The sequence below is a fragment of the Glycine soja genome, chromosome 1 (genome assembly GCF_004193775.1).
Source record: "Glycine soja cultivar W05 chromosome 1, ASM419377v2, whole genome shotgun sequence".
Lineage (NCBI taxonomy): Eukaryota > Viridiplantae > Streptophyta > Magnoliopsida > Fabales > Fabaceae > Glycine > Glycine soja.
The window spans coordinates 9,666,219-9,694,202 of NC_041002.1; the positions used below are offsets into that span (position 1 = coordinate 9,666,219).

Consider the following 27,984-nt stretch of genomic DNA (forward strand, 5'->3'; position numbering starts at 1 on the left):
TTTGATAAAGGATCTTAAAGTAAAAGCTTTCCGAACTTGCCATGTAATACCTACCTAACCAGGTAGCCAACCAACACAATGTGTTTCTTTTGAGTCTTAAGTTAATCACTACTAGTTCTAGATCAAAAAATGTTTTGGCTATTGGTCGTAGATTTCTAGTGCGTTTTGAGAGTGAAAGTCACAAACTTGAGTTCTTTTAAATTGTTTCCTCTTGAACTTTTGAGAAGCACCATAGTGCATGGTTTTTTAAGCTTTAGATTGTTAAAAATATAAAGGACCTTTATGTTATGTTAAATTCATGCTTTATCTTTTCCAAGTTTAAATTTGTGTTTTTAGTAGTTTATAACATATGCTATGTAATTTTATATATGTAAAGCAATTTTAAAATGATGTTTCCATTGCACCTTTATCAACTTTTCACCAAACAATTTCAAATGATCATCCACAACATCCTTATCTTGACACTTGAAGCATACCCTTGTGCGGCCTAACTATTCGCATGTTTTTGGTAGGGTTATATACTATATTCTGAAAAACAAAAACTTAAACAAGAGTATATTGGCCTTTCTGGAAATGAAATAAAGAATTTGAAGTCGTTTGGCATGGAGGCTAGTCTTAACTATTATACAAATCAATGATTTGGCAAATTTGACTATCTTCTGTCTGTGTCAACCAATTTTAACACTAGTTAATTTGTGGTTCTAGTAGAAACCTGATATCTTTATTAGGACCAAATAGGAATAAACCCCCATTACAAAGATAGAACTTCAAGGATCTATACCTCCCAAAGCCTAAAGGCTCTAAATAAATCTCTTGTTCAACCTTTCCTCTTATTCATAGATAATATGCCTTAATTCTTTTCTATCTTAACCCAACAAACTAACAAATATTAAAAATAAAATAACTTTCGCACTAACAGATATTAATAGACACGTAACATGATTTTCATTTATTTTATTGTTTACTTTTGATGACAAGAAAGCAAGTTCATTGAATTTATGTTCATTGGATGAATACAATATGTTTCAGTGATATAATTAAGTTAGCTCTCTTGAACTTCAGATCTTATGTAGTATTAGTTCTTAAAAAAATAGCATTTTTAAGTCTGGTCTCATTTTTTTGTTGTACATAGCAAATAAAGTTACCTGTTGTTGAGTATTTCTGCCATGGATATGCTTAATCATATACTTTAAATTGATTTATTGTAACTTTTTAATTATTAACTAATTGTTCTTAAAAAATAAATTTGTAGCCTATGCACCATTTACATTGAATTATGGGATAGAAGTTACACCCATATCTTTTGGTTTTAAATGCAACCAAGCAGGGTTCTTGGCAGATAACATACACTTTGACTTACTTTATTCTATACTTTTTGTGGCTATTAATTATTATTGATTAGTAACATAGAAGCTCTGCTAGTCACTATGTACATACTCCTTCCTCAAATACAAGAAAACACAACCTTGACTTTTTAAGTAATGGAGTAAAAGGAATTTTGAATTTGCACTTGTTTTTGCTTATATATATTGCTTTTTCTTATTTATTCTGGGGCTAAACTATGTTCTTCATTGTTAAAGAGAGCATCTCACATCAATTTACTTAACAATTCAATCACTGTGGAACATGCCAGAGATTATGGGATTCATGTAAATCTGAGTGGTTTTATCAATCTGTTTCTATTTATTTGTTTATTTTTCTAATTAATGTTCTTCAGATAATAAGTTATGTTGAGAGGTTACAGAATAGAGCAATCCTTTTGATTCACTTTTCGGCTCGTTACACAGTAGAGGTATAACATTTTGCTTTTCTGACTCTAGGAAATGATACATCACTCATTCTAAAAGCCTTGGTGAGTGTGATCCTGGGAGAAGGTTGGTATAGCTTCCCATGTTTTAAACATTTGTATAAAGGAAACCAAAAGGAACTAACCCACCAACAGACTGGTGAAAAGGAAGTCATTGGCTTTTAAATATGGCTGAATTAGTATTCATGATAAGTGCATGGTGTATGCCGAAATCTTCTCCATTACAGCAGGTGCTGGTGGTACTGATGCACAGGTAAATAGCTATCTATGTATAGATACTATAGTAATGAACTTGTTTCTATCATTCATAGTCCTATGTGAAAACATTTTTGTCTGATAAATTATACTGGTAGAAGACCATAACTTAAATGCCAAGAAAAGCTACAATTTATCTTTTTTCTCATTCCTGTAGTTATGAGTTAAGACTTTAGAATGCTACATTAATGTCTCAACATCGTTAACATTTCCAGGCTTTTAGGAATATTTGTTTATCTCTACCAAGTTCGTGTATTGATAAATAATAGTCATATACAATCAAATCTGGACAAGTGATAATTAAATGTCTCCATTAATATTTTCCTCCATTAAGATTTTCCCTTGGATCTCTCTAGATAAAATCTTTGCCAACAAAACTCCATGTCTCCATTTTTCACTATTTAAATTCTCTCTTTTATTAGAAATCAAATTAATATTTTTGATAAATTATTTACAAATTATATTTAAGTATTGTATTCTTGTATCTATGCAAAATAGTATTAACAATTACTGTTAAAATTGTTAGGATTTTATTATTTAATGTATTTCTATATCTAATTAATTAATGCATTTTTTGTAACATATTTTTGTAAATAATACAATAAATAATTTAAAAGGAGTTTTATAAATATATGTACTTGTTTTTTACTTTTACGTATATGCCTTCAGGCTTCTAGGTGTCACGTGCAAAAAGGTTTTACAATGTGACTGCATCCTACAGAACTATGAGGTAACTGCCTCATTACTATATATATATATATATATATATATATATATATATATATATATATATATATATATATATATATATATTAACTGTAGTCGATATAGTTTAAGGTTTTTTTATAAGAATATCGTTCATAACAAGCCATATGTATGTGTGTTAAGGTTTTCTTTCTAGTTTTGTAATTCGTCTTTTTCTTCCTCAAGCTGGTGAATCAAGTTTTCTCTGTGCGACTATGTACTATTTTCTTATTTTTTATTTATTAGTAATGATAAGGAACCTAGCATGCAAATTGAGATGGTGCACATTGCACAAGATCTAATCACTACTGCAAAAAAGACATTTAACGACGGTTATAAAAAAACCGTCGTAAGAAAGTCATCCTTTCTAAGGCGGTTCTTAGCTAAGAACCATCTTAGAATGTATGCTTTCTAAGACGGGTTCTTAGTTGAAAACCATCTTAGAATGTACGCTTTCTAAGACGATTCTTAACTGAGAATTGTCATGCTTTCTAAGACGGTTCTTAGCTGAGAACAGACGGTTCTTAGCTAAGAACTGTCTTAGAAAGCGTACATTCTAAGACGGTTCTCAGCTAAAAACCAACTAAGAAAGTGTCTTTTTTTAGAAATAAAATTGTCTTAGAAAGGATATTTTCTAAGACATTTCTTACCTAAACCGTCTTAGAAATTCAAATGATTACCAAATTTTTACACTGACCTTCTGAAAATCTATCAAATTACAAACAAACAACCAAACACATGCAATATTCAACATGCAACATGTCCATAAAACATTAATTACAATCCATATAATAGATTGACAACAAGCATAAGAAACATATCGAGAATTAAATTTCTTAACCATAGGATAAAAAATAAGATATCTGAAACTATGTTCTCATTTCACAAACCTACTAATTCCAAATCCCAGGATTAAACACATAATTCAGTAAAACTAACTTCAAGTCTCTAGGGTGAAGTTTGATTGAGCCCTAGCATGACTATGAACAATATAATAAGAACTTGAAATACCAAAGAATTATGCCAGTTCCTTTATTAGTTCTTATGTTAATTAAAGCAACATCAATCAGACTTCTAAACATGGTATATGCAGCCCATTAAGTGCTTAAGAATTCATACATACGTAAAAGATAAATCATGTTGTTCTGTGATTGTATTCACAGAAACAATGGGGCACTTAGTGATTGTTGTTTACAAAAAATGAAAAATATGATACCTTAAAAGGCTTGCAAATGTGATTTGTGTGCAAGAAGTCTCTGGAGTGAATTTCTTACTCGGAGGAAAAAGAAAATTAACAAAACATTGATTATAACTTCTAAAGAATGTAGTATATATCCGATATGATCTTAATAAATTGTTAGAAAAATTGATACCTTGGCGACTTAAATGAGAGGCCATGTACAACAATCAATCATGGAGTCCACCAGGTTGAGAATCCACTTAAGCTACTATCAGACCTGCTTGGAATAGCTCGGATTATATAGGTTGGATTTGTAAAATAGAAAAGAGATGGCATTACTTTTTCAGCCATTGATCCTTTTAGTGTGTGTACACACATAATTCCATGAACTTTTAATCTTTACAAACCTATGTATTTGAGAGTTACGGGCAGTGTCTTCTGTGCAACATAATCATCCTGGAAGGTCAAAATGATATTCTTAAACCAACTATGAAAAAAATTGGAAAATAATAATATAGAACATATTTTGTACAGTCTAATAATTTCTATCAAGTGTATACGGTTTTGGTACATGTCTTAGAAAATATAAACCAGTGGCAGAAATAGTAGGCAATGCTAGACAGATCAGCCAATTATCATGGGATTCTCAAAGACCCTCCCCAACTAGAATAATTGAATGTCAAACTTTGTCAACTCTAATAAGAACCAAACTATAAACTTCTCATTATTCTTAGGCTGTTGAAGATAGTTAAAAATTGAACCCTTAAGCCACTGAGTGGAAGCAATATAAGCATTTAGGAAACTTACCGCTGTTTCTACCCATCAAGTTGACAACACCTATGTTATATATTCCCCGCTTTTAGGTTGAACATGTCCTACATTTATATGCGAAAAGATATTCACATTTCACAAGGCTACTAATTCCAAATCCCAGGGTCAAACACATAATTGAATAAAGAGTTGTAGCAATCTCAGGGGTGAAAGTTTCAGCCCTAGCACGATTCAACAATATAATTTGCTGTTAAAAGAAGCTAATGAATTTTGTTCAACTGGACTACCAAATTGTGCCCAGGTATTTGAGAAAAAATTTCCAACTAATTTAGCATGTAATTGACAATACCTTTCTAAAATGATAAAGTACAATTGTGTATGAAAAATAAGATTGGATTTAAAAGTGATTTACCAGGAGGACAATTAGGCACAAGTGAACTTCATGTCTAAAAGTTTGAGCTTCATCTTGTTCCAGTTCTTGACTCAGTTGTTGCATCAAGCTAACAAGACAAAAAGTGTCACTATTTTTTTAAAGGTTTAATTACATAGATAATAACATAGTCGGTACCATAAGGATATATAGCATAATATTAGGTGAAAGAAACCATATTGAACAAAACATAATGCGTACAACAAGAAAAAAAAGGCACAAGAAATGAAAGCTAGAAAAGGCCTAAGCCTTGAAGTGTCTACAAGAATGGAAAAATAATAATTGATGAAGAACTACATGCACAATGTACAGTCACAAAAAAGGAGCCCAAGGTATGCAGATAGAGTTCCTAACAAAGATGGGAAATTCCATCAATGGAAGCAATAATATTGCACAGACCTACGACATCCACCTAGAGTGCATTATATTTCAATAGATTGGTGCAAAATTACCAAGACATACGTTGAGTAATTGCTTAATATGTATATCTTTATACGTCCAAATCTTATATTTGCAAGGATTTAGAAGCTTAAATATTCCCTACAGAGAAACTAGTTAGCATTTAAACCCCGATATAACATAAAATGTGGCATGACAACATCAAATTTCTGAAAGTCATAGGAAATAGAACAGCTGAACTAAATCCATGTATTGAAATAGAATTTCAATTACACAAATGAGATGTTTGGAAGATTCCATTAGGATAGCAAACTTTTTAAGCATTTCATAGTATTGCTTTTAAAACCTAACAAGTGATCATCTTATCCAAGTAGCTGATTTAAGAATTTGATGGATAGTAACTACATTATCACCTTTTACATTCCAGATTAACCACGTACCCCAAAATTTTCACAAGAGGAGTAAGTTGAACTAATTTATTAGCTTTTTACAAGTAACTATTTAATATCTGCTCAAGGGATAAATATTAATGTATATAATACATTTTCTTGGGTGTACCAAAATTGTCAAAACTTTCAAGCATGTCATTATTGAATTACCATTTACAAAAGAATTAAGAAACCAGGTCAAGGGAGAAAAATTATTTATGCAGGAAATATGTTTAATTATGCCATACCAAACAAGATAAAATCCAACTTACTTTGTATGTGCTTCACCAGGGCGACTGGGTTCAACTTTTATGAACGTTGCCCAACAATATCCATTAGATTTAAGTCTTTAAGAGCTACCTCTGCTGCTTTAACATCATAAAATTCAATAAATTTATGGGGTTTCTTATGTGGTGTTTCCTTGTTCTGCAATTTTAATAAAAAAGTTACAAATACTCCAAGCACTACATAAACATTAAGTGGAGCCAAAGAAAATACAGTTAAAATGAACAGATATGTTAACATATATGTTACTTCTTTGACCTCACCGTAAGCCCACACAAATATTTGATGAAGCGAATCGTTTGATATTGATGGATCTAAATTGAATGCTACAAGGGTTCCTTGATTAATATTTTTTTCTGAGGGGTTATCCTGAAACAAGCAAAAGAAAGGTTAATAAAAGAAATGCAACATGAGTTGATAAACACTCAAACATAGAGTAATGCCAATAAAAATCAAACCTTGGGACATGAACTGTGAATATCAAGTTTTCTAAGGCGTGTGGGCTTGTTTTGTAAAGCACTCATGGCAATGCAAGCAACTCCAATATCATAGTAAGATATCATCACAAAGCCCCTATGCTTGCATGCTATGTATAAAGTTCTGATATCCCCTTATTTCAATGAACTAAAAAAAGAATAGAATCAACAAAAAAAATAGATAAAGGGAAAAGAATGAGCTTTTCATGTTGTACACAAACAAGAAATGAACAACTAAAGCATACCCTATTTAAGCTCCAACTACAATTTTGTCACACAAATTCTACTAGGTATTCAGTGTAGAAGCAAGCTTCATTGCTTCATGATGATGAATCAAGATTGATTCAAGGTGTTTTGATGATAAGAAAGATGATGACAAAAAGCCCATGAGAATGATTTCAAGATTGAGTCAAGAACAATTCAAGAATCAATAGAAAGATTCAAGAGAAGTTTCAAGTTTCAAGTTTTCAAGAATCAAGAATAATCAAGATCAAGATTCAAGACACAAGATTCAAGAATCAAGAAAAGGCTAAATCAAGATAAGTACAAAAAAGTTTTTTCAAAACATTGAGTAGCACATGAATTTTTCACCAAAGCTTTTACCAAAGAGTTTTTACTCTCTGGTTTATTGTAATCGATTACCAGTGGCAAGTTTTGTTTTCAAAAAGCTTTCAACTGAATTTACAACATTCCAATCAATTTCAAAATGGTGTAATCGATTACAATATATTGGTAATCGATTACCAGTGTGTTTGAACGTTGAAATTCAAATTCAAATGTGAAGAGTCACATCCTTTCACAAAAATGCTTTGTGTAATCGATTACAATGATTTGGTAATCGATTACCAGTGATAAGTTTTGAATAAAAATCAAAAGATGTAACTCTTCCAATGGTTTTCAAGTTTTTCTAAAAGTTATAACTCTTCTAATGGTTTTCTTGACCAGACATGAAGAGTCTATAAAAGCAAGACCTTAACTTGCATTTTACATACATTGAATACATTGATTTCAATCCTTTACAACCCTTGAGTCTCTTTGAACATCTTCTTGAATTTCTTCTTCTTCTTCCTTTGTCAAAAGCTTTCTAAAGTTTTCTGGTTTTCTAAACCTTGAAAACAAAAGTGTGCTATTCATCTTTTTCATTCCCTTCTCCCTTTGCCAAAAAGAATTCGCCAAGGACTAACCGTCTGAATTCTTTTTGTGTCTCTCTTCTCCCTTTTCCAAAAGAACGAAGGACTAACCGCACGAATTCTTTTGTATCTCCCTTCTCCCTTGTCAAAGAATTCAAAACGACACAGTCTGAGAATTTTTTTTATTCTTCCCTTTCCCTAAAACAAAAGATTTCAAAGGACTAACCGCCTGAGAATTCTTTTGTTTCCCCCTTCACAAAGTTTCAAAGGACTAACCGCCTGAGAACTTTGTCTTAACACATTGGAGGGTACATCCTTTGTGATACAAGTAGAGGGTACATCTACTTGGGTTGTTGTGACTGAGAATAAGAGAGGGTACATCTCTTGTGGATCAGTTCTAGTGGAGGGTACATCCACTAGGTTGTTCAAAGAGAACAAGGGAGGGTACATCCCTTGTGGATCTTTGCTTGTAAAAGGATTTTTACAAGGTTGAAAAGAAATCTCAAGGATCGCAGGTTGCTTGGGGACTGGATGTAGGCACGGGTTGTTGCCGAACCAGTATAAATCTCTTGTGTTTGTCTTCTTCTTCCCTACTCTTTTAATTTTCGTTGTGCACTTTAATTATTGTTTTTATTTTTGGTAATATTAAGAAGGATAGATTTTTTAATTAGTAAAGGTTCGTTAATAATTAATTCAACTCCCCCCTTCTTAATTATTCCAAGGCCACTTGATCCAACATTCAGAAAGTCACTAAAGTACAAAAAGGTAAATAAAGGCTCTCTAAATAAACATCTACCTCTCTTTATCTTTTGAGTACAAAACCATATGCCTCACCATTATAATTGAGAAACATATAGTCAATTGCAAGCCCCAGGTAAAATTTTGTTGTCTCCTTTTGCTTACTTTTAAGATCTTCAGCATTAAGAGAGAGACAGTAGGAGAATACACTTTCCATGAACAAAAGACCATGAAATATCTACTGAAGCTCTAGTTTTATCACATTGAATCTTTATGTATCTACTCTAAACAATTAAATCCCGTAAAATAGAAGAAGCATACTTCACTTTAGCTACATTTTTATAAAGTTACAATGGAACAAAAGCAACTTAAGCTCAACAACTTGGGTGTTGTTTACAACAGTCACAATCCAAAAAAAAAAGAAATAAAAAAGTTCTATTAAGAGGAACAAAAATACTTGCATCATTTGGATCTTTTTCAATCAGCGGAGAGGAAAACATATCAAATGACAAATATTCAAAAACTATACTCAATACGGTCAGAATAGTCACTTTAAGCATGTCCATTACTAAATTATAAAGCAAATACAAAGAATAATCAGCAGTGAAGACAATTTTTTAAGAAATCTTTGGCAAGAAAGGACATGGACAATGTTTGGTTTATCAGAATAATCAATCCCTCCTAATTTTGTCGCAGACATATGATTATGCTAGACAACATAAAGAGAGATTAAGTTAGAAAGTGAATGAAATTTTTTTGCTGCTACAAGAATATAATTCATGTGCAACAAAAATGAATTTCCAAGGATTCACTGTAAAATAGAAAAGTCAGGGAGAAGCCAAGGAGAGGACAAGATTTACTGTAAAATAAGTCTTGGACTCTTAAGAGTAGTCTTTTTTAGCTTTGTGGTAATTTCATGAACTGTTTGATAACTAGAACTAACATTTCTGCATTTTATTCTTTGAAACACATAATTTACGAACCAACACAAGCTTCCCTCCTGTTTTCCCTTTTTTTGGCTTCCCAAGAGGTAAGAGGAATGACTTGAATTTCCACATTGAAAGAAATGAATGGCCAAATAACTCAATTTTTCTTCGAGGGAGGTTCATATTTGGACCAGATGTGAGATCACTGGCACTGACAATTATTCTTATTGTTGCTCCTGTCACAGTTTTTTGTGTCTTTGTTGCTAGAAAATTGATGGATGCATTTTTTGACCACTGGGGGATATCCATAATGGTTTTGTTGTTGTGTTCATAGTTTATGTGAGTCTTTTTCTCTCAAATATGAGATTTTTTTTCTCTATATGTTCAACTGTGTTGGTAATATTCTATGATTAGAATGATAAGAAGCATTCCTCTATATTCAACCTCACACTTGATTGAAGTGAACTATTTTGGTTGACTTGTCAATCAAATACAATATGGAATGATGCTCTCTTTAACACCTTCATAGTTCACATCTTCATTGGAACAATTACCTAAACAGAACTAGCCATAGTCATTGCTATTACAAAACTGATACTTCCTAACTAGTGCAGCTAATACAATCCTGATCCTAATGAGCAAGTTGGGTCCATGGTTAAGCCAAATATCATGGACTGTGGTCCTTCTTTCAGACGAAAGATGATAATTTATTAGGTGAGGGAAGGACATCCCCCCCCCCTTAAAGAATGTAGTGAAAAAGTAATAATAAACTTGTTAAAGACTTCTGAAAAAACAATAAACAATGTAGTGAAAAAGTCCCACATTGACTATAGACATAATGCCAAAATAGAGTTTATATGTGGGGGGGCAATGTTAGGAAATCCAAACTCATATAGATTTTGGGGTTTAGTTAGTCCCAAACCCATATTTTAAGAAGTTATTAGGGCTTATCCTAGATCCATTAATGGGTCACCTACTCTATTATCCATGCACCAAGCCCAATTGTGTTAGGCATGAGGGGGTGCATTATAAAAGTCTCAAGTCTTGCATCGACAAAAGATAGTGCCAAAATAGCATGTACAAGTGGGGAACAACCCTCACCCTATGAGATATAATTGCCAAAATAGAAACATATCAAACTCGAATATTCTGGAGGTTATAGTGAAACATAGAATTTGAATGACTAAAAATAGTTTGGAATGTGCTTTTTGTTAGTTGAAAATTTTATTTGTATGGGCAAAGAATTTATTTTGAAAGGTGAATTTTGATATGCTACTCGGATACTTCCTAGATGTTAGTTCTTTATATTTGTGTTTGGTTATTGGTATACTAGCTGCCAAAATGATATGCTTTGTTTCCTATTGTTTGGTGATTTTGTCATGAGATAGAGGCAAATCAGCAGTTTACCATGCTATGCACCCAAAATATATTCTTTCCAACCCTATGTTGATGCTAAAATCTTTTCAGGTCTTAGTTCTTCTTTTGTTAACGTCTGGCCGAGATCCAGGCATAATTCCACGCAATGCACATCCTCCAGAGCCAGAAGGATTAGATAGTAATCTAGATGTTGGTGCTGGTCAAACTCCTCAATTGCGGTTGCCTCACTTTAAGGAGGTTGAGGTGAATGGGATCCCTATTAAGGTCAAGTATTGTGATACTTGCATGCTCTACCGGCCTCCTCGATGCTCGCACTGCTCAATCTGTAATAACTGTGTGGAACGGTTTGACCATCACTATCCTTGGGTTGGGCAGTGTATTGGGCTAGTATGTTGGATCTTTTGTCTCCTAGTGTTATTTTATTCTTTTTTCTTTTTTGTGTGAAGAATGTTTTGGGGGAAGAGTAGCTTAATCCCATTGTTAAGTGTGACAGAGATGGTTTTGAGTCAGCTTTGAACTTGCTGAAATTGTTGTTTGTGCTGAGAAAACTATCATGTTCTATAAACTTATCAAATTCAACCCAGATTTCTTATAGTTAAGTGTAATTTTACTTTATCGTTGTTGGTAATGCATAATACAATCTAGCTATGAAGTGTTACCTTAATGGGTGTATATCATAATAGAAACTGGATCAAATTATACATGAAAATGATTTTTTTATTGATAGAAAAAAGTGTTACACTCTATGTATTCAAGAGACCTGGTTCTTCCATAGAGTTCCCAAATCCAAAGAGAATGCCTCTCATTATCAACCCTTCTTATTTATAGGCAACTCCTCACTAACATTTTTTTTGGTGAAAACCCCTCCCTAATTATTACTCTCTCAAACTCCATTCTCCTAACTAATTCTAACTCTCTTAACTATAAACCTATCAATATACTATCCAATAAGTTGAATTTATTTCATGTAAGATTTGTCTTCAAATGACATCCTCCATAATTGTGTGCTTCATAAACTGAGAATACGAATGTTGTATAGGGAATTTAGGTTCATTTTCATCTTTGGTTCAGAACCTGTTGGGAATGGTAGCAAGTGATGTGTAATTTATTAATATTAGAATGGGGAAATGCCTACCTCTTTGTGTTGCCTAATATGAACCAAAAAGAATATCCTCTTTGTAACATTACTTCTATTAATGGAGAAAAATTCAGATCTTTTGTTTCTTTGATTCCTTAATATAGGGGGACTTGGTTTTCTTTCTAGTTTGCAACTTAGATTTGTGTTCATTCTTGATGATTTCTTCATTTTCATTATTTTTTTTGTTTTGTTCAGTTATCATTTGCTATGCATTATTCTTGAATATACATTATGTATCCTAATTGCTTGCACGATTTTTATGCAGCGTAATTATCGGTTCTTTTTCATGTTTGTCTTCTCAACTACGCTATTGTGTATATACATGTTTTTGCATTTTGCTGGGTCTATATTGTAAGAATTATGGCATTAGAGGAGACAACAATTTGGAAGACAATGATAAAAACTCCATCCTCCATAGTGTTGATAATTTACACCTTCATATCAATGTGGTTTGTAGGTGGCCTCACTACCTTCCATTTGTATTTGATAAGTACCAAGCAGGTAAGCACCATTTGTCTTAATACACATGCTCTAGCTTTTCAGATGTATACACCTTCATATTTGCTCCATTATTCTTGCAGACTACATATGAAAACTTCAAATACCGATATGATCGGTGAGCCAGTCCATATAATAAAAGAGTGTTGAATAATTTCAAAGAGATATTCTACATCAGCATTTCCTCTTCAAAGAATAATTTCAAGGCAATGGTGCCAAGAGAACCAGCATTACCTACTCGATCAGTGGGTGGAGGCTTTATGAACCAAAATATGGGAAAAGCTGGGGAGGACATAAAGATGGGCAGGAAAATAGTGTGGGACATGGGTGCTCAAATGGATGATAACAGAGCTCAAATAAACAATGATCGCGTGACTATAAAGGATGGCGAATTGTCTCCTGAAATTAGGACAACAGTAGATGACTCGGACCATGCTGGAATGCATCCTACGCAATCTAGCTGGGGAAGAAAAAGTGGAAGCTGGGAAATGTCCCTTGAAGTCCTGGCTTTGATAGCCAGGGTGGGGAACCAAACCGTGTCGGTGGGGGTAGTAGTAGTTTGACGAACTCATGTGTAGCCATTATGCTTCAAGTAGTGTGACCAAAGGACCTACAAGATTTGATTTTATGCATTATATAAAAAAAAAATATATTACACTGTTCATGTGGTGATTCTACAACAAAATTATGTGCAATATGGAGTTGTAGGCATTTGCAAGGTGTTTGTAAGTGTTTTTGTAGGCATTCTGCTTCTAAGAAGAAATTGTTTGGTGTTCTAAGAGTGAGATTTGCTTTGCTTTGCTTCATATGTTGTATTATGCAATTAATTAGCCTTTGCACCTGTGGAAGTTGCTGCTTTCTCTGGATGAATGCCAGTGACTTGGAGTATTGGGAGTTTGTCCAGGAGGAAATCAATGGTGGATCAAGCTGAATTGTTCTTGCTAAATTAGAAGTTTAGAAGCACATTCCAAACCTCCAATGTTGAGAAGCATTCACCAAGAAGAGAAAAACAAAAACTCAGAAACCAATATCTGCATGCTAAATTAGGAGTATTGTACCATTGGATATGCAGAGAGAGTGAAAAAGGACAAATTTTAAGTGAACAATCACATGAAAGGAAGCATGGGAGAGGTAGTTCACCCCCTTATTAATGCAATGGGATAAAAAACCACAATACAAAATGGGAAGGCACTTTTGCTATTACAAACAGCAACTTATATAGGAAGGGTCTTTGGTCACCAGAAGAAGATGGAGAACTTCTTAGGCATATTTAATGTGGTCAAGCTTTGTACATACCACCCCATCTAGCATAAAAATGAAGGGAAGAAAACTACTCAATAACCTTGTCAATGTCCTTTATTGGTAGGTTTGCAGAGGTGTGGCAAAAGCTTTGGACTGAGGTGGATCAATTATTTAAGCCTTGATTTCAATAGAGATTTTCACAAGAGGAGGAAAATCTCATCATTGAACTTCATGCAGTGCTAGCTAGGGAAAAGGTAAATCTAAGAATCCTACTTTTCATGATTTTATTACTCTCTTTTAGACTACTCAAATTGGCACCAAACTAGTGAAGCCAAAACATTACCTTATCCAATATCCTAAGGGTTGTCCATCATCTTGACATAAGAAACATTTATTTAGAAGCATTTCAGTTACATACATAAATAATAGCCTAAGGATTCACACTTTCCTATCAAAGTAAGTTTTAATTTTACTTGTAGAACGAGGTGGCTAGTGTTGTTATCTCTAAGAAAAAATATTTACTTAATAATGCATGCAATGTTCTCAACTCAATATCAGGTGAATTTGTTCACTTGTGACCCAATAATCCTGCACCCTATTGTTTACCGACAACAAATTCTTCATAAGTTAAACGAATGAGAAAATAAATAAAGAAATAGGTGAGACAATAAGACAATGGAATGATGAAAAATGGGTAAGCTCTAAAAGTTAGGGTCAAGCTCTCTACATACCACTTATGTAACCGTAATTTTGTAGTTTCAATGGTCACAGACATTGTCATTATTTCCATATCATGGTAGATTCCATTATCGCTGATTACTGGCCTTTGCGAGAGAAAAAGACATGGAAGAGCACACTCAATTTATCTATATAGGCAAACAAACAAGAATATAAATTCAAAGGAACAATGAACAAACGACCTTAGAGGGTGACGTTGCGAGGGAGGGCTTCACTGCGGGGAACTTGGAAAGCGCTTCGACTCCACCTCACACATGCGCCAGAGCAAAGCTCTTCACTGAGGGAAGGCAAAGTGGTCGACATCGACAGAGGGCAGCCAGGGAAGTTCGAGAGAGCTCAAGAGGTAGACTGTACTAGTTTTCTGGTTGCGTGTGAAGGAGTCGTTCAAGGTTTAGGCATAGGGCTTTTAACTTGTTCGGAGAATGACGATGGTTTTTTACTAAAACCCGTTGTAATTTTTATTTGACATAATTATAGGATTGCCACCAAGACACATTCTAAGGCGGTTTTCAATAACTGTCTTAGGATGTGCGTCGTAAAATGCATTTTTCATTAGAATAATTACAAAAATGCCACTGTCTCATTTTCTAAGACGGTTCCATAAAAAACCGTCGTAGAATAGGTGTCGTAAAAAAACATATTTCTTGTAGTGGATAGACATAAGACACTAATTCTTTTCCTTTATTTATAGAAAAGATGAATTTGAGGATCTAACCAATATGTGATATTTTTTTCTAAATATACATAAATAAAAATTGAAGTTATTTTATATAAGTAGATTCCAATTAGTAGTTATACTAGCTACTAGCACTGAAAGACATGAAAAACATATAAAATAAAAGGAATTAGCTAGAAGACAATTCCATATTGGGTAGCGAATTTTGTATCCCTATATTATTGCTTGCTTGTTCACTCAACATTTTGTTCTCCAACTGGACTATTGACATTATTTGAGGTTGCATAAGGTTCATGTTTTGGCTGATATAGGATAAGCTTAAGCATGCCCATGTTGAATTGATGATGATGATCCCCTAACCATCATCCTCCATTGCTCTCAAAGGTATCCTAAGAAATCTCATTTAATTCTCTAACGTATGGGCTGTGGATTTGTTAAGCATTTAAGATTCTGCCATTTAGAAAAAGTAATCACTTGTGGTGCCTGTTTTACTGATTTTTATTTTCCATACCATAATTCATAGGATTTGCATTGTCTAGTGTGAGAAGATGCAATGTATCCATCTTTTCAATTCCTTTTTCAATTTGTTATATTTTGATATTTGAGTACTTAATGGTGATTCTGAGTATTCAGCTTTAACTTCTATAAGAAAATTATCATATCTAGTGCAGGATTTGTCATACATGCTTCTTAGAATGTACATTTGAATTTTTAATTTTTTTCAAAAAAAGACATTCTAAGATGGTTTTTCCAAAAAAACCGTCTCAGAATCCTCAAAATATTTTTAAAAAAATACATTCTAAGATTATTCTCTGAAAAACCGTCTTAGAATACATTCTAAAAACCTTCTTAGAATTCTCAATTTATTTTAATTTTTTTTTAAAAAATACATTCTAAGACGGTTCGCTGAAAAATCATCTTAGAAAGTCTATCCTTCTAAAACATTTTTTATCTAAGGACCGTCTTAGAAATGTATCCTTCTAAGATAATTTTTAACTAAGTATCGTCTTAGAAAGTTATCTAAGATGATTTTTTTATGGAACCATCGTAGAAAGTGAAGACTTTCTATGACGTCGCCTATGACGACGGTTAATAACCGATGTCGAATGTGTCTTTTAATCGACCTAGAAAATGCTTTGTCCAATAGTGAAATAATATCTTATTAAAAAATGTCAATCAATAATAATATTATATAATTATTAACCAATAATATCTAATAAAAAATATAATTGTCATTAATACTTTTCCTAATTATCAGGAGAGCAATAAAAATAAACAATGTTGAATACTAATAAAAGAAATAGTACCACTCACAAGAAGTAACCCACAAGAAAAAGTAGTATCCAAAAGGAATCCCAAGATTAATTTTTTTTATCTCTCGAATCTATGTGTTGTGGGGTTGGTAAAAGAGGCATTTTTAGAAGTCTAGTTGACTTTGGTGGTCCTTGACATGCAATTAGTCGATGGTCTTAAAAGAACAAAACATACAACTCAACTAAAAGAAATATTTGATGCTTTTTTTATCTTCATATTATACCAAATTTAGAGACTTAATTAATTCGGCAATATCACCAAACATACTAAGTGACTCTAGTTTCCAATCAACCTAAAAATAGTTTGCATACAATTCAATAACATCCGTGAAAAGTTGGTAAAAAAAACAATTAATTAGCAAAAGTTCAAGACACTATTGATCTAGTACAATTTGTCAAATATATTCTTGAAGTACAATGACCCATTGTAATGAAAAATCTTGATCATTCAATAAAAGAAAATAAAATATAGCACAAAGGCCTCTTTTTGTGAATAAGACTATGACCACCAAAAAAGTGGAAACTAACATATTACAATCACTAAAATGTTCTCCTATAAATTATGAGTATTTATGATCAAATCAACGGGAACAGATAAAGTGGCTGATCAGGATGACATTTTACACTAACAAAAAAATAATGTGCCCACGGTTAGAAGATTGCATGTTTTTAGGCATTTTACTCTAATGGCCATATATTACATACCCATTGTCAACTTGAAGCCTTGGAGTTGTTGTAGTTGTCATGAAATAGCACCCATCCAGAGACCATTCACTAGTCACAGACCATTCAGCCTTAGTGGCTCTAAGTTATTTCGTATCAATGTAATCTCATAATACCTAGCACATAAGCATGAAAACCATATTAAGTCTATTAGTGGTTCCAAGTTGTTACATATGAAGCATGTTTGCAATCTTGCATGGATTTGAGCATGAAACATATGGAAGTACAATAAATACTTCAATTTATTGTTTTACTAACTAAAAAATGCTACGTGAATCTTTGAGAACCACTATTTTTGGGAAATAATCACTTTCTTTCTTTTGAGAAGCTAGCAAAATCAAGTGATTATTTCTTCAAAATAAGTTGAACCAAAGATGCACTGAAAATAAGAAACCACACATCATTAATCATTAAAAAATAAATGAAAATGAAATGGAGAAAAGAAAGAGATTCACTTAGTACTAAGACCAAAGACACCGACAATATAACATTTTAGGGGATGTTTGGAAGAGCTCATTTGAGTTTATCAAAATAGCTTATAACTACCATAAGTTCTTTCTAGCTTATCCCAATAAGTTTCTTGGTGTGACTTATTTTTTAGCTTATTCCAATAAGTTTCATGGTCAAATATATGGTAATAAGTCCTTTTGTAATAAGAGGTTATTGAGTAAGCATTTAAGTTGTTTATCCAAACACACCCTTAAAGTGAGTCTTATACTCTAAAAATGATTGTAAGTCATAATTTGTTTTTCAACAAGGTGAATCAGTAATCCTAGTCATCACACATCAAATCTTTTTCATAAGAAAGGAAAAATCAAAATAGAGCATAATGATTCAAATAGTCAGAACATTACATATAACCAAGCAAGTTACCAAAGCCAGCCAAACACAAAACTGGAAGCTAGCAATCAAGGAACCCATATTTAGATGCTTATGTCATAAGAATATAGAATCACTTCAAATTTCCAACCCTACCCAAAAACCCTTAGGGCCTTTAAAAATTTAAAAGAGAAAGAAAAGAAAGAAATCTTATGTTGGATAAGTGTTTAAAATTTATTTGACTAAATACAAAGAATGTCAATTCATCAGCCAAGGATACATTTCCCTTTTGGGTTCCAATGAATAGTGTTGTAAGAACCAATTCCAAGCTCTAGTAGAGGATTGCACTTCTTGTCCAACATAGTTGCTTTAGCAGGCATAACTAAAACAAGTTAAGGAAAAGTGAAACATTCAAGAGATCTCTAAAAAAACTTAAAAAGTGATTAATATAATGAGGACACAAAACACCCATCATATGACTTCTTAAAAATGTACGATTCACAAGGCATCAATAAGACAATCACTATGCATAAAATATCTAGTCCAGTTTGGTATATTATGGCATATCAAAAACCATATTTAAGAGGGATTACACTTTTCAAATAGAAGAGAGATAGAAAGAAGCAACTCTAATGTATTTTTGAAAGCATTTCCTATCACGAACATAAAATCACCCCAAAATAAATGTGTGTTTCATCCAAAATGGGGTTCATGATTTTACCATAAGTATTGTTATTGTATAAAGTATCAAAACTAGCCTAGTATGCCATGTTAATGGATCTTCGACAAATATCAAATAGAGGAAACTTTAGTACCAGCGTTTATCTCCATATTGTATATACCATAGAGAAAAGGATACACCCATATACAACAGCAAATTCCAAGCCAAAATATGACCACTGAGCATCGTGAATGGGCCCATCTTTCCCTGCCAATTTGTTCAAAAAAAATAGAATGTTACCCTTCTGATAGACATGATATAACCAATTATCAGTTCTTTTACTAACAACAAGAACATACGAAGAGGCACAAGTCCTTCATGCATCCCATCAGAGGTCAGATAGCATAACTTCGAATCTCCATAGTAACTCTGATTAGTTTTGTCAACATTTGATTGCACCACTACTAGAAACCCGGTTGAGCAGGGTGTTTCTGCTAAGTTGTATAGGGTGGACACAATTTTCGTTTTGCAAGCAAAGTCAGACATTCCATGTGAAAAATTCCTGTATTTGACAATTCTACCCTTTCTTACCGTTAAAGGGTGCATTGAAGAGGGGCATTTCATTTTTCTTCAAAATGGGTGTGTGTTGTATACTTCAGTTTCCTTGGTCGTCCAGGCTATTATTGTTGCTCCCGTTTCTCCAACACCCATTTCCTTGCCTGCTTAGGAGGTTTTTGTCTCCCCATCTACCGTGGTTGCTGCGTAGGTCCCTTTGGCCGCTCCTGTCATGGCTCCTCCTTCCATCACTATTATGCCTTTGCTTAGTGCTGGTGCGGCGAATACGAGTACTTGGTGGCCCCGCCTCATTCTTCTTCAGCTTCACCAGTTCCAACTCCAGCTATCTTGCAATGGATGCTGTCTTCCTCCTCTTCTCACCCAGTATCTCCCTAGATCACGTTTATACTTCTAGTGATACTAATTGATGTGGAGCATAGGATACAGACCAGAGCAAAGAACTCTGACTGACTTTGTGTCTTCCGTACCATGTCAATGCTACCTCCTTAAAGGATGTAGGGAAGACTCGACATAGGATTATATGTCGTTGGTGTAGAGATTAGCCTGGTGAGGAAAGCATCAAGGTGCTCATCTGGATCGGTAGATCCATCATAACTCTCTAGGTTAAGTGATTTCCAACTTAAGGGCAGATCGGCGTTCATAATTCGATCAACAAAAGGATGTCACTGAGTCATCCTTCCCTCATAGTGATGTACGTGTGAGGTATCATGGTCATCCTATGTGTTGATAGCTTATCGGGGGCGTGGCTCCCCCAAAGTATGTTTGTAAATCGTGCAGGCAGAGTACTCGTTGCCCTAAAGCGTCTCACATAAGCCTCCAAATGGTCGTAGTCAGCCTTCAGCTTTTTGAGTTCCTCCTCATGGCATCACTCCATCTCCGTAATATGTGTTTAGAGTTGTTGGAGAGTGTCATTGTCTATTAGGGTTGTTGGGGGGAGGATTAGAGCTCTCTAGAGGTGTCTCACATTTGGGGCCAGACTGCGTGCTAACCGTTGGTGAAAAAAGCACAGGGAAATTTTTACTGCGGCCCCACGGTAGGCTCCAAATGTACTTACCAAAATCTGGAGCGGACTAACATCAAGGTCAATGTAGCCAAAATGGGCTCTACGATCTCCTATGTTGGACTACAGGTACCCTTTACTACGAGAACACGAGGGGGGACCTTCAAAATAAAGGACTCTGACGCTCAATTAAGTAGATAAGTGAGTTGAGTATGGAATTAAAAGGGTGAGATAGAACCTGGTATTTATGGTGTGAGATAGGAGCTTCGGGTCTTGATTGTACGAGCTGCAACAACTTTTGTATATAATTCCTAACTTGTAGATAATAGCTAGTAGATAAATCGTAGCTTATAAATAATTTGTCTCTTATAGATAATTAAGTACTTGCATCTTGATAAAAGAATTGTAACATTATCATTAATATTCAACTATTGAGGTGTTTAGTGATAACCTGTCAGCCCAGTATCCCGACTACTAAGGAAGGTGTGTCTGTGCTCCTGTGCTAGGACTGACATGGAGGGCTAACGTGCATATTGAAGCGCCATGTCAATTTTGTGGACCCCAGACAATACAAATGACAAGAGCTTCAATGAAGTTGTTGGTGGCTATGTTGATCTCTGCTAATGTGAATTGATGGCAATGACCTAAGGTCACTGTTTGTTGAATGTTTTTATGGCTTATTGTAGTGGAATTTGATAGGAGTATATGAGAAGTTTCCCACTTTAATTTTTTCCGTGTTCTACGGATAAGAAAGAAAAATGTAAAGAGCACTAGAGCAGTCCCAAAATGGTACCTAAAGTATCACCAGCCACAATAATGAGATATGGAACTTTCATTTTCCTTTTATTCCTTTCTCAATTGGAATATTGCCATAAGACTATGATTGCTATCACTATCTTCATGATCTCAATTCCATTCAGTATGGCATCAACATATTTTGGTTTTGACTCTGAGTTAGGGTGAAGTGCGATCCACAAATCTTTTCAACTTTCCTAAGGAACCATAACAACATAGTCCCTGTGTAAAGGAGTAAGTGCTTCACCAGCAAAAGCAACTATGTCCATGTTTTCCTACGTTACCTCTACAGAGATCTCACAGAAATGAATCCTAACAAGGTATGTGAATCTAGAATCCACATGGAAACTCATAGTTGTCATAGTCCAATACAGCTTTTTTGTGTTGAATAATGGTGATCCTTTGAAGTCAAACTGGTGTAATCCATGCTAACGGCATGATACCTTATACCAAGGACACTTCCATATTGTGAACCAGATATGTATTTGTACCCCTTCAGCGGCCGACCAGTCTCGTGGTACTCTAGTCCATTCGTGCTTACGCACTCGGGATTGTGTAACCCCTCATCAAACCTTTTCTTGATGACGCACTCGACATCTGACTGTTCATAAGCATTCGGTCAACTCTATTCCTTGTCACACTATTGGGTCGTTGGCAAGCATACCAATTTTCATCAAGTAATATTTGATAAATAAGAGTTATTGTTCCCATGAAAACTTGCACAATACTAAAAAAATATCATAAGTTTTTTACTATCTAAACTAAAAAATTAAACAATCATGATTTGAACATAGCATTTAACAATAAAGATTAAGTAAAAAAAAGCTACAAGTTATAATATTTTTGGGATTTTTTATAAACACATAATAAAATCATATGAAACTCAAATGACAAAGGTTTCCAGGGTTAGATTTTGCCGAATCAAACTCTCTTTACGCTGAAACATGATATTCAACTTGTAATCCAATATTAATATCAATCACAGTTCAAAAACGGTATTCTAATCCCTGATTCCTTAGGTGAAAAGACCTAAGTTCCTCCATGTCCCTTGCATATTTAACAAAGAAACTTACTTTAAGCTCAATGACTCAAAGATAACCATTACCCCTCATCATATTGGTAGCTCTAAGGTTTAATGGGTAATTTTCCACAATTCAAGATAAAGAAAATATTTTCCAATAGCAATCTCATCCAAGAAATCAAGCTATGAGTGGTCAATCCATAACAATCATGAAGTGTAGAAGTAAAAAGCTAACATTTAAGAACAAAATGAATATATAACACTATTTCAAAAGAAATACATGAGAGCATAAGGTTCGGATATAATCTAACCCCAACGACGGATGGCTTAACTACCCATATCCATGAATAGCATCCAAAAACAAGAAAGATGGAAGAATAATGAAAAAAAAGAGTTAGAGAAAAAGAACTTTATTAAAAAAGATGTTTTTACACAATGAGGAAGCGTCCTCCCAAAATGAACAAGAGAATCTATATATACAAACCCAAAAATCTGTACTTAAGTGAGTGTCTGCTCAAGCCAAAAAATTTGGGCTTAAACAAATACTGCAGCTATACAGTCCTACATTGCTTTCTAAATTCAGCTTAAGCCAAAAGCTGTTTTGCTAAAGCTAATTTTCCTTTGCAGCATTCTTTTTTATCTTCTCCAAAAAGAAACTTCAATTTGGGCCCTCCAATCCCAACTTAAGTCCATTTGAACTGAAATTTTCACTTCAAACTTTCACTAAACCTTGCTCCAAAATGCAATTCAATCCAATTCAATATCCTACAAAATAGTCCATCAATAAGCATATGCAATCTAGCAAAATAACAAGTTAAAGAAAACAAACTACAAATTAATAATTTACATAAAAAAGGCATAAACAAAGTCCTAAATAAGAAAAAAGATAAGATAATTGCCTAAATCCACATGTCTTAGTTAAGCATTTTTTACAATTATCAACTCCCCCAAACTTGTAACTTTCTTTGTCCTCAAGAAAAAGTAAATGAACAATAAGACATAAATCAAAACTACTAATGCTAAGACTAAAACATTGACATGAGTTGAGATCAATTCTATCCTAACATATCCAACACATGCATTTTTCAAAACCAAGATCATCAAAAAGGAATGGGACAAGGACTTAATTATTCACAGTGATGTCCTCCTTAGGAGACCATAGCAAGGATATACAAGCTCAAAATTCAAGGAGAACAACAAGAATGGCAATTAATCATTAATGCAAGAAGAACACACTCCTCACTGATCAAGTGTTTCACTCACTCACAAGTGCACTCAAGTGTTTGTCTCTCAATCACACACATTAGAGTTGCACAATTTAGTTTTGCTATACTTCTCAAATTCAACAAAATTCAAGCAGACACAGTTGAATCAATAAGGACTTTTAAAGCTTGTGATGTGGTCAGGCTACAAAGAAAGCATGGTTCCTTCTAAATCACATAAAGCACCAAAAGGCTAAGATAGTAATTATACCCTGAATTACGTCAAATCTTTTATCTCTCTTTCTCTTAAACAAAAGAGAAACCTAAAAGAATTAACACCTAAGATTATGATATATCAACAAACAGTTTAAGCACTTGTCACCATGAAGTTTGCTTGATATTTATTTATCTTTTTTTTTTTCTTCTTCTCTTCTTCTCAACATTTTTATTCTCTTTTTTTAAGAGAAGAGAGAAATACATTAAGTAACAATCCTTTTTTTACAAGAAAAAACATGAGTTTAAACTTCATTAATCAAAACCCACATTGCATACACACAAATCCCCCAAACTTAAATGAAACCCTATTCATTCAACAATTGCTCTCCTATCCTAATGGTGAAGAAAGTCATTTTTCTCTTTTGGCTTTGGGGATTCAAGAAAAAATAATTTTTCATATTTAGGCTCAAAGGTGGTTGTCGCAACCTACCTCACGACAAGACAACAAAAGCAAATAAATAAATAAAATCACGTTCGTCTCCTAGGGAGAAAATAAGTGGGATTCGCCACCAACGTTTATTTAAGAAAAACATTAGAAAAACCAAAAAGAGGTCTGCGAATCTTGAAAAGAAGGGTTCGGGAGTTGTTTACGCATTGGGAAGGTATTAGCACCCCCGCGACAACCTTTAATCGAGTGTGCAAAATATGACTTCAAAATTATTTATTTTCCCAAGAGCGGTGAATTGCTTTTATTACATTATTTTTTATTTTTTCGAGTCGATAAGGGTGTTGCCCTTGCTCCTACGTATCCCCAGGTACAATGAGGAAATCATACCTACGTAGTTCTTTAATTCTGAATGTTTATATGTTAAATTGATTTTATATTTTTTGAAAGATTTATTTTAATCGCGAACAAAGAGTCGTTAAGGTGTTGGACCTTGAAACGACGTTTTAAATTTTGAAAAGCGGAGAGAATCGCTAAGACGTTGGACCTTGAAATGATCTCAAGTGATATTTGATAAAAAGAAGTTTGGGTTTATGAATTGATTTCCTTTTCATTTATTTGTATTTATTAATTTCTAGTCTCACAAAAGCATAGAAAGTGATTTCGCGGCACTAGTGATCGGCTAGAATTAAATCTTACAAATAAAATAAAATTACCAATGAAGAAAGGGAGGAGATGAATACATACATAATGTCAGAGAGAACCCATAAGGGTACATGGATTATATTCAACTCTTAAGAAAAGAAAAGGAAGAAAAACTAACTGACAATTGCACAAGGTACAAGGCTAGCAAGAGAAACGGTGCAGGGAATGATCCACGGTTACAATTCGGTAGCACCTCGGCTTCACTTTTTTCATTTTTTTCTTCCTCTTCCTTCATCTTTTCTTCCTCCACAGATGTTTTGAACCTCTAACCCCCTCCCCCAGCATGGCTATTTATAGGAAAAGGCCATTTGGAGCAGGGAAAGCTCACCCAGGCGAGCTGGATGCTTAGGCCTGAAGGCATTTCATGGCCTAGGCGAGCCAGATGCTAGCCTGGGTGAGCTTAGGTCTAGAAAAGTCCACAAAATGACCCTTTTGCCCCTTTCCCTTGTATATTTTTGTTTTCTTGATCAAAACCCAGAGTGATCCTTGGCTTCATGCTGTAACCGGTGCCAAACACCATAATTTGACCGACAATGATCAAAACATCACAGGTGAATAATAAAACATCATACCCAGATGAAATTAGGGTCTGGCAGTGGTACAAGGGAAAAATCAAGAATGGTTTGGCTTTTTGGCTTAGTGACTTATAAACAAAAACATGCCTTGATCATATCCAACATGGGTGCAAGATAGTCAAAAGAAAGAATCAACAAAACCAATGTATTAACTCCAATGGTGGAACTCACATGTATATCAACTCAGTCCAAGAAACACACTCATCCCTCTTTAGGGTCTAAAGTATTCACAAGCAACAAGAACTTCATGCCACAGTCATTGAGCACTTTGAATTTTACAAGAGTATCCAAGCTATACTAACCAAAAATCCAATCACATGCTTCAAATTAATTCAAAGTCCACAATCCCAAAGTTTTCACAGCATGCAAGAATAAAGGTTGGATGAAATTTTTCTAAACTCAATGAAACAAGAACAAAAATCGTAACTAACCATAAACTAATGTTAACTTAAACAATACCAAACTAAATATAACCCAAATTAAATGACATGCACTAACAATACAAATACTAACATCGACTACAAGTTCAACACAACTAAACAACAATACCAAAACAATAAAATGATAGCAATTAAGTTAAAAGTCAAAATGTGGGGTCCACAGCTAGTCCCCCTGCTCAACAATCAGTTGGCCCCAAAAACACTAGCACACCCATATTTTTCCTCTCTTGGTCCATCATCATTAGCACCTTTAACACCCTTCTCTCTTGCATTTGACACTTTAGCCCATTCCTCATCATGATGAGACTGATTTCCTTCCTCTGGTACAACCACAATTTTCATTGAAAAGGGTCCACCATCCCCGCCCCTAGAAGAAGGTTAGTCTCTTGGTCAAGCCAAAAATGCATCAAAATTAGGGTTAGGCCTTAAAGAGGAAGCATTTAAGCTTTGAAGACCATGATGGATAGCTGTCAACATTTGATCAACTATAGGAGGCTGGGATGAAAGAGGCAGAGAAGGAGGAACATAAGGCTGATTGACATCATTTTTATTGACAAAATTCTACTAAATCTTCTTCCTGGTGATGGGTTTCTTGAGAGACTTCAGAGGAGGAACATACATTTTGGCCTTTTGATGGGCACAAAGAGCAGTGATCAAAGTGAGAAATCCTAAAGGCTTGTCAGTTGAATCCTCCTCCCCAGAATTTTTGGACAAAGCAAGGCTATGAATTTTGTAAAAAAATTACTTTCCCTATGTTAATAGAGATATCAGCGAGATGCAATAGATGTGAGGTACGTGTTGTTTGTTGAGGTTGGAAGTGTGCAAGGTGGGAGCAATGTTTGAGAATGCAAAGGACATCCAAATCTGACTGATTGTCCTTAATGCATTCCTCTTGAATTTGTATGCTTTGTTGCTCTCCTTTTCTTTAACAAAATATTTTCCAGGAATACAAAGCACCATAGCTAGCTTGTTTGGGTCAAAATCATCTTTGTCCTTTAACTTGAAGTAATTACAACTTTGTGCCTTGGGATCTTGAAAATCAGTCCCTAGGAATTTGTTTATGGTAACTACATCATATCTCACCCGAGTACCATGCACCATTGAAGTCCTAAAGCAGCCAGTCTCTTACTTAGGTAGAGCATTGGAGTAAAACTCATGCACCAACTTTTCGTTATATTTTAGAGGGAAACTAAGTAGCTTATTCCACTTTCTTTTCTCAATGGTGTCTTGAAATTGTTGGAGTTCCCCGGGTTCTAGCTTCACCTCGCTCTTAAGATGAAACTTCCTAGGGAGCAACTCCTTAAAATGAGCTTCAACACTTTGATGCAAGAATTTCTTCACCATGGGAGGTTCCACAGGAGCTAGCTCTGGAGGCTGAACTGGCCGTGGTGGCGGCGGTGGTGGTGAGGACTGAACTAGTGGTGATGGCTGAAACTATTCATGGGAGCTGTTAGAGTCAACTTCAACTATAGGAGGAGGTTGTCCATATTTGTTCCTTTCAACAGTTTGTCTTTTGCTAGCAGCAGCTGCTTGGCGAACAGATTTTTTTTTATGGCCAATTGCTTGGAAAGGCATTCTGGTGCATGCCATCCTACAAAACAGAAAACAACAAAGGACAATGCCATAGGGATAGCACAGTGAGCTTGCAAAGGAAAAATGAACACATGTTATAAGCACCAAGATAAGAAAAAGGACTAAAAACAATTAGGCAGTGACAAGGGAACACTTTTAAATAGGAACTAGACCCACACAAATTTTCCAAACTTAAAATAACAAAACATAGAGAACAAACAAATTACACAACATATGGACCCAAGTGAGGTCCCAGAAGATAGTGCAATTAACTACAAACACAGAAACACATGTGCAAGGATTTAAAAAGTAAACAATTGAATTTCAAGTCCAAAAGAGACAAACACATGAATAAAATAAAACTTGTCAGCATAACAGTCCACTAGTGGTCCCAAATCAGTCTATTAAATAATTCAAAGCACTAGAATCCTGTTGTGGTCCCAAATCAACACCATATCAAATCCACATGGACACAAGTGAAATAGACAAAACAAAAATCACTCATAATTTGTCTCAGCATGTGGGTATAAAAGCATCAAATTATCAACAAGCACAATCACCACTCAGAGAAACAGTTAAAGCCCCAAAAAATTTCAAAAACAAAACCTAGTTCATGAGCCCAATTTCATTATGTTACCCCTTACCCTAAACACAAAAGAAACTACAATTGAAAATCAAATACC

The 27,984-nt window shown here is 34.3% G+C and overlaps 1 pseudogene; it reads left to right on the forward strand.

Moving 5' to 3' along the window:
• The first annotated feature begins 9,828 nt into the window (after positions 1 to 9,828).
• Positions 9,829 to 13,183, forward strand: LOC114405175 (annotated as a pseudogene).
• Positions 13,184 to 27,984: the final 14,801 nt, after the last annotated feature.